Below are 11,412 nucleotides of genomic sequence, written 5' to 3'. Positions count from 1 at the left end.
AGAGGGGTATCCACCCAAAGGGGGGCAGTGGGGGTGATCTAAGCATTGAAGGGTGCCATAGACTGACTTGTATGGTGGCAGGGTGATCTGAGAAGTTTGGAGCAGCAAGGGGGACAGTAGAAGGGATCCAAGCAGTTTGGAGCAATGTGGGACAATTCAAGTGGTGTGGGATGACAGGGGGGATGGCTTACCTTGACAGCACAAGGGGGATGCTTCCTCCTTCCCTGCTTTCTCATTCCCTCTCCCCACTACTCCTTTCCACCCTCACCTTTCCTCCTCCCCACTAACTACCTCTCAGTGGGGATGGGGGTGGGGGGTGCTAAAAATAGCTCAGTGTGAGGGGGGGGTAGGAAAACTGCAGCCCCAGGGCTGGGGCCAGTGGCTGGGCTTTCCAGCCCTGGGGCTGTGCAGGAAACTGTACAGAAGTTCAGCTAGATTAGTCTTGCTGGACCCAAGTTAAGTTAGACTATCTCAGAGATATACTGAACAGATCAGCTTGGCCATTTTAAGGCCAATCTAACTGTTCTGAACTTCCATACAGTTCATACAGATCCAGCTAACTAATGTAAGTTTCTCACCTGGGTCAACTAAGTTAAATTGAGTGGCCATTTTAATGCCATCTAACCTCCCCCTAACCTCCCTGAATGTCTGTACACAGTCTAAGGGGGAAGGGAAATGGTATTACTTTCAGAAAATGAAAAAAAAATCTTATATATTTGTAAATACTGAGTAAAATGTCCTTTTAGTAGTTTGGGCCTCAGATACTTACATCAGTTTTCCTACATGTTGGTATGAACATCTACTGAACAAATGTCTCTTTGACACCTTACTTTCCATAGCTTTCCTGTGTGGTCTTAGTGATAAATGAAAACCCAAAGCCCAAGAATGGACTCAGGCAGGCCTAACTGCAGCCCTTGGGGAAAAGTTCTGCCTATATCATGATGCTATCTCAGAACCATCATCTCTCGTTTTCCTTCTGCCTCTATCTGTGATGCTAGCTGTATGACGCAAAGCATCTCTGTGTCATCACCAGGGAATCTGGGTTTTTTGTTTCCCATGGGAAAACAGAGGAAAATGTGGATTTTCCTTTGCCTGAGGAAAATGTGGATTTTTAATTTTAACAGAGAAACTTGCAGATTTCGCACTTTTGCAAAGAGCTATCTGCAGGCTGGCAGAGTTCCAACGTGCAAGTGACACGGGGAGAGTGGGAGGAGGATGGTCAGACAGAGAAGTATGGAGAGCAGCTCCCACAGGTAAGTCTGGAGGGGGTGGGGATTTGATCCCCCCATAGGGAGGGAGGGAGTGAGCTGAGAAGGGTTGGGTATGCTGCCCAGCCAGGGGGTGCATGGGGCTTGGGGCACAGGACTGGAACACAGCTGCAGTACCCCAGCAGGGACAGGGTCGTGGGCAGCTTGTTTGGGGGGTGGGGCCAGCTCCCTGCAGCTGCACACACTCCCGGGGTGGCAGGGGGGACCCATGCCCCCCCAGATCTATACATGGGGTGGGCACAGGCTGCCTGCTGTGGGCTCAGGCTACCTGCTCTGCTGCCCTCCCTGGGGCCTCTGCAACCAGCGGGTGTGACCCAGCACTGCAAGGCAAAGCAGGGCCATGCAGGGCTGCTTCTTGCTGCTGTGAGCTCCACGCTGCCCTAGCAAAGCATTCCTTGCCTGCATGGCAGCAGCAAGGGGGAAATCCTGTGCTGATGCCTTTGCTGTTGCCCCACGGGAAGGGGACACCTCACTAGAGCAGCACGGAGCTCAGAGTGGCAAGGAATTTCCCCATGCAGCCCCTCCCTGCCTTATAGCACTACGTTGTAACCTCTGGGCTATGGAAGCCCTAGGAGTAGGGCAGCAGGGTAGGGAGCCTGAGCCGGCACCTGCCACTACCCTGCACACAGATCTGGGGTGCCCCCTATCTCCCTGGGAGTGCATGCAGTGGCAGGCCGCTACCCACACCCAAGCCCACAGCTGGAAGACAGTGGAGGCAGGGGCAGGTTTTGCACTCCACTCCGCTGCAGCATCTGTCACCTCCTGCAGGCAGCAGCCAGGGCTCGGGTACTACCGTGAGTGGCAGGGGGCTGTGGAACCAGGTCCCTGGCCCCATAGCCCTGGCAGCTGGGAGCCCCCTTTGATAGGGCTGGGGGGACGAGGGGGAGTGAGGTGCACCAGCAGGGCCAGGAGGCTGCGGAGGGAGGAATGAGGGGTACCAACTGGGCCAAGGGGGCTGTGGGGGAGGAGGATTGAGGGGCACTGGCAGGGCCAGGGGGCTGAGGGTGGTGAGTGAGGGACCTGGATCTGTGTTCTGTGAACTAAGGGGGCAGGGTGAGCTCTGATTTTCCAAGGTAAAAAACCCAAAATCAAATACCAAAATTTATAGGTATTTAGAATTTATTTTATTATAGTGATTGAGGCACTGGTAGGCTTCCAAACTGCTTTAAAATTGTAACTATATCAAGAAAACTTTGTGTTCAATTGATACCTATATACAGCAAAAGCTTTGTTATACAGCCCCCATGGGGACTGGGAGGTGCTGGATAACAAAATATGTGTTTTTGCCTGTTCAGGCTGCCGCTGCCCCTCCTGCTACATTGCTGCCCCTCCCACAAGCCCCGAGGGACAGGGAGGTGGGCCCTGTGCAGGCTGCTATGCCCTGGGCCATGGGGGCTTGGCAGCGCAGGCTGCTTTGTCCTGGGCCAGGGGAACTTGACCAGAAGTGCCACGATGGGCACTTCTGGTTATGCTTTTGCCTTGCAAGCTGGCATGCCAGTTAATAGAGCATGCTGGCTTGTAAGGTGCCAGATAATGCAGCTTTTACTCTGTGTGTGTGTGTGTGTGTGTGTGTGTGTGTGTGTGTGTGTGTGTACACACACACACAATATATATATATATATATTTATATATATATATATATATATATATATACACATACATATACATATATGGTGGCCTTTCATTTTAATCACAGATTTTGGGTTTTGAATCAGATAATTGGTGATTTTTTTTATTAAGGAAAACCAGGGTCCCTGGTCATCCCCTCATGACATGTCACTGCCTCTAGCTGCAATGTTGTCTCTGCAGGGGTTCAGTTCAGTCTTAGGGTATCACAAATGAGCCCATTGATTCCAGCTATGGGAGTTGATTGGTGTACCACATCAGCAGAGTTTGTTCAGGCTTATTGTTATTCTCTGTAGTTCCAGTGGTTAGTTTTTATAAGGTAACATTTAGGATTTCATTCTGGACAGGACATAATGGCTCTTAGAATGCTGAAATGGCTCCGGACCAAGAGGGCTTTTGTTTTCTCTTGCAAGGTAGTAGTCTTTTGACACCTACCAAATGCCCATTGACAAGATCCACTATAAAATGGTTGTTCAGGTGAATCTCTCCCTCATGGCATTTTATGTAAAGTTCAGTTGGTCTTTAATCACACTGTAAGACTAATAACATCTAATTTCTCCTATATCTAATACTTATATGGGTTGTAGTCAAAACTACCAAAATGTTTTGTTGCAGCTAATGTGGTAAAAAGAATCTCTTTGTCAAAACTGGTTGTTTCATTCAGGGACCAGGTATAAGCTAAGAGAAATTCCTTGTAGGCATATAGAGCATCTATATTAGGAGAGTTGACAGTACTTGCAAAATGACACCCTTTCCCAGAATTCCAACCATGTAAGCATTATTCTGATCAAGATTTTACGCCCTCAAGAAACAGATTGAAGCCAACAGACACCCACAGATAGGCTTTGCCCAGAGTTTCTGAGTACTCCATTACCCTAAGAGAATATAAATAACTTAAAAAAATCGTGAATACAATGTCATATTCTCTAGTTCATTCTTTCCATGGAGACAAGCTTTTCCTGTTTCATCAGGTTCCTGCAGTAACTTTCCTCATCTTGTGCTGAAGAAAATGGCTTAAGACAGTGCCTGAAATTTGCTGCATGTCATTTAATAAGGTCTCTCATTACTCTGCACCTGTGTTTAGCTTTTGGTAACTTTTCACAGATCTGAAACACTTTTGGACAATTAGAAAAAAACTTATTCTTGTACTTCCAAAACGCCCCCTGCTTTTGGACAAAAAAGTCAGTTAAAAACCAGAGCAACCAGTTAGCAACCAGAGTTCCTAACTTGTATGTTCTCCAAAACATCATAAACAACAATCTAAAACACCTTGGAATTAATATTCTGGTCCATGTTAGCTATTCAGTCATTTTGCTTTTATATTTCAACACATGCTATCTTCATCTATATTTTGTCTTTTGAGATTACAGTCTTTCTGGGGCATACATCTTTCTTTTTATATTCCTGCAAAGCAGAATACATCTGCTCACAGTAAATAATAAACATGATCCTATCACAAGTCTAAATAAGATAAATATTAAAAACCCTAAGAGCTATGTAATTTGTGTAACATTGACGACTTGTAGGTCCTGAAATAAGATATAGGTGCAGAATTTAAATGGATTCAGAGGTGGTGGAAGCAAGTGAGATTTGAAAGTTCTTAAGGCTCTCAGACATCATGGTGATGGGAGTGCTATCACTAAGCAGCTAGTATATATGCGAAATAAATACTGATAACTCTATTCTGATTCAGTGTACTCACTGGGCATATCTACACATGATGCTATGTTGCTGTAGCGATGCACTATAGTGACATAGCTCATCGCTACTGTGATGTAGTGTTAGCAGCCAGGAACCATGATGCCAATGCTTTGTCACCATAGTGTTGAGCTACTTTGCAATAACATGTCAATACGATGATGTTGCTGCTAAAAATAACCGTGTGCTGTCAGCAAGTACTAAATGATGGCGCAGTAACAAATACGTCACGGCAAAGCATATGTAGATGCACCCACTATGCTATAACTTGTAGAAAGATATAAAGGGTATAGTATCAAGTATTTGCTTTTTATTCCCAATTGAAAACACTGTGATGCTTCAGTCATTAATCATTCATTAGGAAATGGATGATAGGCATTGTGCCATTATTAAAAGTGTCAAAATCATCTGGGAATCGTTGATTTATCTCAGTCTTTTCCACTTTGTCTTTCATTCCTTAAATATCTTAAAGCAACCGTATATAGATTTGCTTTGCACTTGAAAAGGTATTCTACAGAAGCATAAAATATGGCTCTATACCCAATTTTCTGCTTTTTGTTTAGCAGAAAACCTTTTAAGAATTCAAGTATTATTCTCCAAAGTATTTTTTCCTTGCTTGTTTTTTTTTCCACATGGAAAATTCTGGTTTTATACTTCATGAGAGTCTCTGGGTGCATCCACACATGCATTTGATCCAGGGTTGGTTTACCTGAGAGTAAACTTCCGTGGATTAAGTGCTCCCAGGCAGGTGTTCACACATACAGGGACTAGGAAGCAGATTTGCTGCTCTTAGAACCAAACTTCCTGCAGCCCCGCAATGGGGCCCTACCATCACTGGGGGGAGCTCCAGGCTCTCCCTTGGTGCTAGCCCAGGGGTTGGCAGGGAGCACTGAGCCAGGAGACAGCTAGCTTGCTGCTAGCTTCCTCACTGGCAGATTGGGGCAGAGGGCTGGGACCTACCTCACCCCTGCAGCTCTTTCCAAGCCCCAACTGACCAGTACAGTTCGTAGTCCCTTCACTGCACACTAAGAAAAGGCTGAGGAGCTTGTTTCATGCTTAGATCCGTGAGCGTGGAGCTGGGTGAGGAACAGGCTGGGTGGGGAGCTTGTTCCCTGCCCAGCTCCATGCTCATAGAGCTAGGTGGGGAACAAGCTCCCCACCTCCCACAAGCAGGTAACTCTCATCACCAGCTCCATGACCACAGGGCTGGCACTGGGAGATCTTCATCTCCTAGCACCAGCTCTGTGTTCTTGGAGTTGGCGCTGGGAGATAAAGCATCCCGATCAGGATGGCAGAGTGGGGCCTGGGAGATTCTTATCCCAGATTGCAATCTTAGAGCAGGGGACTTGGAGCTCCCTGCTACTGGGGGAGGGGGACATAGTCCCCTCCCAGGCTCCTGCAGCAGATCCCACCCCAGCAGCAGTCAGCTCCCAGGAGCAGGGAGCAATTGCCTAACCCTGGTGGATGGCTGACCAGGAGTAGATTTGCTCCCTGTCAGGTGTCTGCATGAGCACTACTGTGCCATTACTAAGCTTGAGTTAATTTGCTACTTGTATTTGCAGGTAGCAAATGTACTCATGATTAGGGATGTTTACTGCATAATAAGCATGTGCACATGCTTACTTTATAGTAAACTGTGCTACTGCACAGTTAAATATCTCATGTAGATGTGCCCTCTTGAGATGACCAGTCAATTATTTTTTTGAAATTAATTGCCTATAGGGAAGTTAATTTTTTTTTCCTGTTCATTTGTGGGTTTTGATCCAGTTTGTCAGCTGTGCTGAACTACCACTTCATTCAGTTGAAAAGGTAACAGGAAAAGACATTTCTCCAAGCTGCTGTTCTGCTTCCCTGAATCAGGGCTGGCCAGGAACCAAAAGAACATTATGTTAAAATCTTTTAAATTTCACTAGTTTGTGCTGTCCTACACACAAAGGCTGGAGCCTCAACAACATTAAATGCTCTTCCCAACCTTTCCTATTCATGCCATTCTTATCCCCACCTTTTGCCATTACCCTAGGGAGATAAATTCTCACAGCTTGCCCTTTCAGTCAGTTCTCTGCCTGCTTTGTGCTGCCTCTCCTGCTCAAAACATACAGCACTAGGGTCAGGAGCTTGACCCTTTTGTTTTTGTTTTGATTAATGCTTATTTAAATAAAATATCCAGGAACAAAGTGTGCTGTGTAGCCATTTCCTGCACTTTGGCTCCTTCAGTTAAGGCTTATAAAAGTTCCCAGCTCCCTTCTCTGAGTTAAACATCTAACAAGACTGTGAAACCAGTCTTGAGATCCTATTTTTAAGGTTAAACCAGGAAAAAAAATCCCCAAAACCCCTTTTTCTCCAAACAGACAGAACCTTCAAGCCCTTTACTACATAATATCCCACATAATAATAATAAAAAAAGAACAGACCTTAACAAAAAACAAAACCAACTTATTGTAAGTCTCTTTTAAACACGCACAGTACCAATAACTTATTCAACTGACTCTCAAATTCACAATTGCTTATTTCACAATTACTTTTTAATGTTAAGTGCTTCCTCCTTTTAGGAGAAGTCTCATTTAAACTTTTTAAAACCTGGAATCGGAAGACATTTGTTTATATTTGGTTCTTCAAATAATGTTGTGTCACTGCTCCTCACTGCCTCTCTTTTATAAACTTAGGATCTTAGCCTTGTCCCCCACTGTGTGAACCAAGAGTGAAATCATGGGCTCTCTGCTGAGTGTTTACAAAGTGGGACTTTTAAAAGCAGCTAAGAGACTTAATAGCGCTCATTCCATTGCCTTTTAATGTGACTCATTCTGAAGTCACTGGAAAATTTGAAAATCCTGTCCATAGACCCCATATGTTTTATCTTAGCTGCTTCTCACTTTTGGTGCATGAGGGATCAAATTATTTCAGTTACTACTATGGAAGCCTAAGAGCCCAAGTCATGGACCAGGACCTCATTTTGTTTGACACAGCAGAAACAAAGAGCAAAAAGGAGGTCTCTGGCCTAAGCAACCTGCAGTCTAGATATAAGAATACATACAGGATTTGGATGCAGCTGGACAGGGGAGTACAAGGAAATAATGATAGGCTACTGATTGGTGTGATAGACTGTGGGCTTAGCGCACCACAGGTCCAAAGAACTGTCAGGTTCTTTGTTTGCATGCATGACAGTAAAGAAGAGTTTTAAGGAGAAAAATGTAGGGGATTTATGGAGGAGATTATGTGGAGCTCCTGCACTGCATTCCAGGAAACATTAAGGTGTTTGTTAAAAGAAAAAAAAATAACGTTCTAGGAAATTAGAGAAGGAGACTGGCATCATGTACTGATTCAAGGTGGGAATCCATCTCTGTGTACTGAATGAAAGGTGATAGTTGTGGGCAGGCCATGAAGGATATTGAGAGTAAAGACAAGGTGAGATCTGAGGTAACAGAGAAGAGGAAATAGATATAAATAGATACAATAAACATATGTAAAACAATTTACAAATGTATACCATATACATACAAAATACAATAAAATTATGCAAAGAGAGGGGTGACATGGTCAAAGTGACAGGCTAGAGAAATGATTTTTGCAGCCATAAAGTTGGACAAAGTTATATTTGCCAAGTCTAGAGCAAAGAAATTTGCAGTAATCAAGACACTTAAGATAGCGAGTTTTACCTGTTTGGATGGTTTGAAAAGGCTGTGTCTTTGAAATGTTATGCAGCAGGAGTCTAATTGTTCAATGCCATTATACCAGGGAACAATTAGTTACTCTGTTCACTTACAAATTTGTAAAAATTGTAAACTAGAAGTACTAAACATAGGACCCAGCTTGCAAGTGACCTCACATCTCAGAATTTGCATGGAATTGACTTGTGGTTAGAGAACAGCCACAAGATCCTACCTACAGTTTGATTTGGTAGAGAATAGCATTCAAATCACTGTTCGAACACCTCACAGAAACAATTGCTTTTTTCTTGGCCTCATATGATAATACAGCATATTAACTCTAATAAATGAAAAAGATAATGTAATTTAAAATATTGTTTTAATATATTTATGACATGTTTGTGATTCATATATGACAAATATAGGAGTAATGGCATTTAAAAAAACAGAACAGCCAATGCTAATGTTTTTCCATGAAATAGTCATCTGAACATCAACAAAACCCTCTCATAGTCCCACAAGATGTACGGCTTCCAGGCTGGAAGGATATGCCTGTCCAGCTTTCTGATTTGAAATAATTAGATCCAGATTTCCTGAGTGAGAACATTTCCTTAGGAAATATAATGAGAGTACCCTCTGTTATTCAAGGCAGGAAAGGTTCTTTGGGTAAATGTGGTATCTTTTATTAGACCAACTAAATAGTTGGAAAAGAGTTATTTGCAAGCCATTTTCTAACTGGTTTCTGTGTACTGAACATCTGTTCTGTTACAAGTTTAAACCAATTTCTGATCACTTAAACCAGTTTACATGTAATGTCTGTCCCTAGCCCTACAGGGTATCAGATCTATATAAAGTCTATATAAAGTCCATGATTTTTTTGTATCCAGTAGATTTATGAAGTGAAGTTCAGTGGTCTAATAAAAGATATCACATGTACCCAAAGAACCTTGCCTGCCTATGTTCTTAGACTAACACAGCTGCAACCAACAACTCTGTTATTCAAGTAGCTTAGCCCTTCTTGAATTTTGCAAGATCTTCTCTCAGGAAGTTTGAGATAGCCAAAAGTGTTTTAAAAGAAATACTTGCAATGACCATGGCATTTGTAAATGTAATGAACTTCAACAATTTTAAGTGTTTGCAGGGGAAGCAGCAAAATGATCTTGTAGGTTTCTTAATCACCATATTTCTGGGGATTCTATTTTTTAATTAAAAAAAAGATAGGTAAAAACTTTTCTACAGGGAATATTTCAGTGTTGTGTATCTTTGGGGCATTTGAAAAATGTTGTGTTTGATGCAGTTTACACAATAACCAATAGGAGTGTGTGAAGTGGGCCGTATTCGATTTGGATTGAGTTTCAGCCTGATTCAGGGGACAGTGATTCAGTTAATTGATTTAGATCACTGTCCCAATTCAATTTGGCCGAATCCGAATCTGAAGATTCAATTCTTATTTGGAGAATCAGCGATTCAGCCACAGACACAGCTTTAAATGTTTTTTTTTTACATACCTCAACATATCAGGCAAGGCTCCTGAATGCTGAGATGTTGGGGTGGATGGGGTGTCCCACAGGAGCATTGGGGGGGGGAGGGGGCTGCATGTTCAGCAGTGGATCCCCCCACACATGCCACCTGGCTCAGTGATCAGCTGCAGGGGGACCCTGGGTACCTCTTCCAGACCCAGAAGGCACCAGTGCTTCTGGTCCACTTCCAGGTCTGCCACTGAGTACGCTGGAAAATATCTTCTTTGCAAACTTTCAGGTATGAATATCCTTCATCAGGCTGAAGAAGCATCTGCAGTTGGTGTGTGCTCTTCCTGGATGGAATGAATAGCAAAGAAAGCAGAGGCTGATATGAATGCAAGAAAGCCAGTTAGTGAAGATGTAAATTGAGGAATCATTGGGTGAAAGACAGGTTGGGGATTGTAGCTGGTAAATAGTGGAGATGTACCTGGGGAACCAGATGTTAGGTAGGTTATAATGTATCATAAATCCAATGTCTATATTTAATCCATGATTTTTTGTATCCAGGTTGATGAAGTGAAGTTTGTAGGCTCATCTGTGAAAGGTGTATTGTAAATTTCCTTTGAGGATTAAAACTGAGAGATTGGAGAGAAAGTGGGCTTCTTGTAAGAAATGTGCCTCCACAGGTAATTGGGTATTCTTGTCTTTGATAGATTATGTCCTTACACCAACATAGCTACAACCTATTCCCCTGTTTAGTAGATATACACAGAATAATAGACATAAACAGATTTTTAAAAATATCTAACAGACTTAGCAAAAATATTTTGTCAATGAAACCAGACTGAGCCCCTCAGGTGACAAAGACATAGACTTTGGATATCAATGGTGATTCACTGTAAAATACAGCTGAGCAGCCATGCATCTGTCAAGATTCAGTTTCTTTTGGGTATGCACAGAAGCAGAATTTTAGGCTCCTGCAGAACTTCAATAATTCAAGTTGAGCCCTTAGAAACTTTAGGCCTGCACAGTAACATGGTAACTAAGTGGAGGTTCTTGGGACAGCACTTTTGGTCTTCCATCGAAGTGTCACTTCAGGTACCTGAATCCTCTTATGGATCTAGGTCTTATTTTGCAAGTATCATGATTATTGAAATGTACCTGCATGGGTGTACAGTAAAAAAAAATGAATCCATGCATTGAATAATGAGGATATGATAAAACGATGGAGAGCTACTTATAAATTGTAAAAGCAGTCATCCTATTCACTGAGTCAGAGCCAAAAATGGTATGTGCTGAAGTGTATTGTAATATATATGCACAGACAGAGCAAATTAATGTTGTCCTTAATGATGGTATTTCCTAACTCTTGAGCTCTTGAATATGCAAATGTAATAATATGCATGGTACAATAGTTCATAAAGATTGGGTAGGTCTTTAAAATATATTTGAAACCAGAAAGAGCACAATAAACGTTTACTATGATGCTGATTTAAGCAGAACTAGCTGTGTGAGTGAAAGTACAATCAGCAATTAGATTTAGAGAGAGAAAAAGTAAGGCAAAGTAGAAGGAGAGAAAGAGATGAAAGGTGATTCAAGTAACAGTTTACTCTATTTCATTCCTTTTACTTACTAGTCTTCGTATAAATGATAGAGTTAACTGATTAAATACTGACAATACCATATTGTTCTTTTTATATAATTACTCTCTAGTAC

This window comes from Alligator mississippiensis, chromosome 4 (assembly GCF_030867095.1).
Source record: "Alligator mississippiensis isolate rAllMis1 chromosome 4, rAllMis1, whole genome shotgun sequence".
Lineage (NCBI taxonomy): Eukaryota > Metazoa > Chordata > Crocodylia > Alligatoridae > Alligator > Alligator mississippiensis.
Note: the sequence above shows the minus strand (reverse complement) of the source record.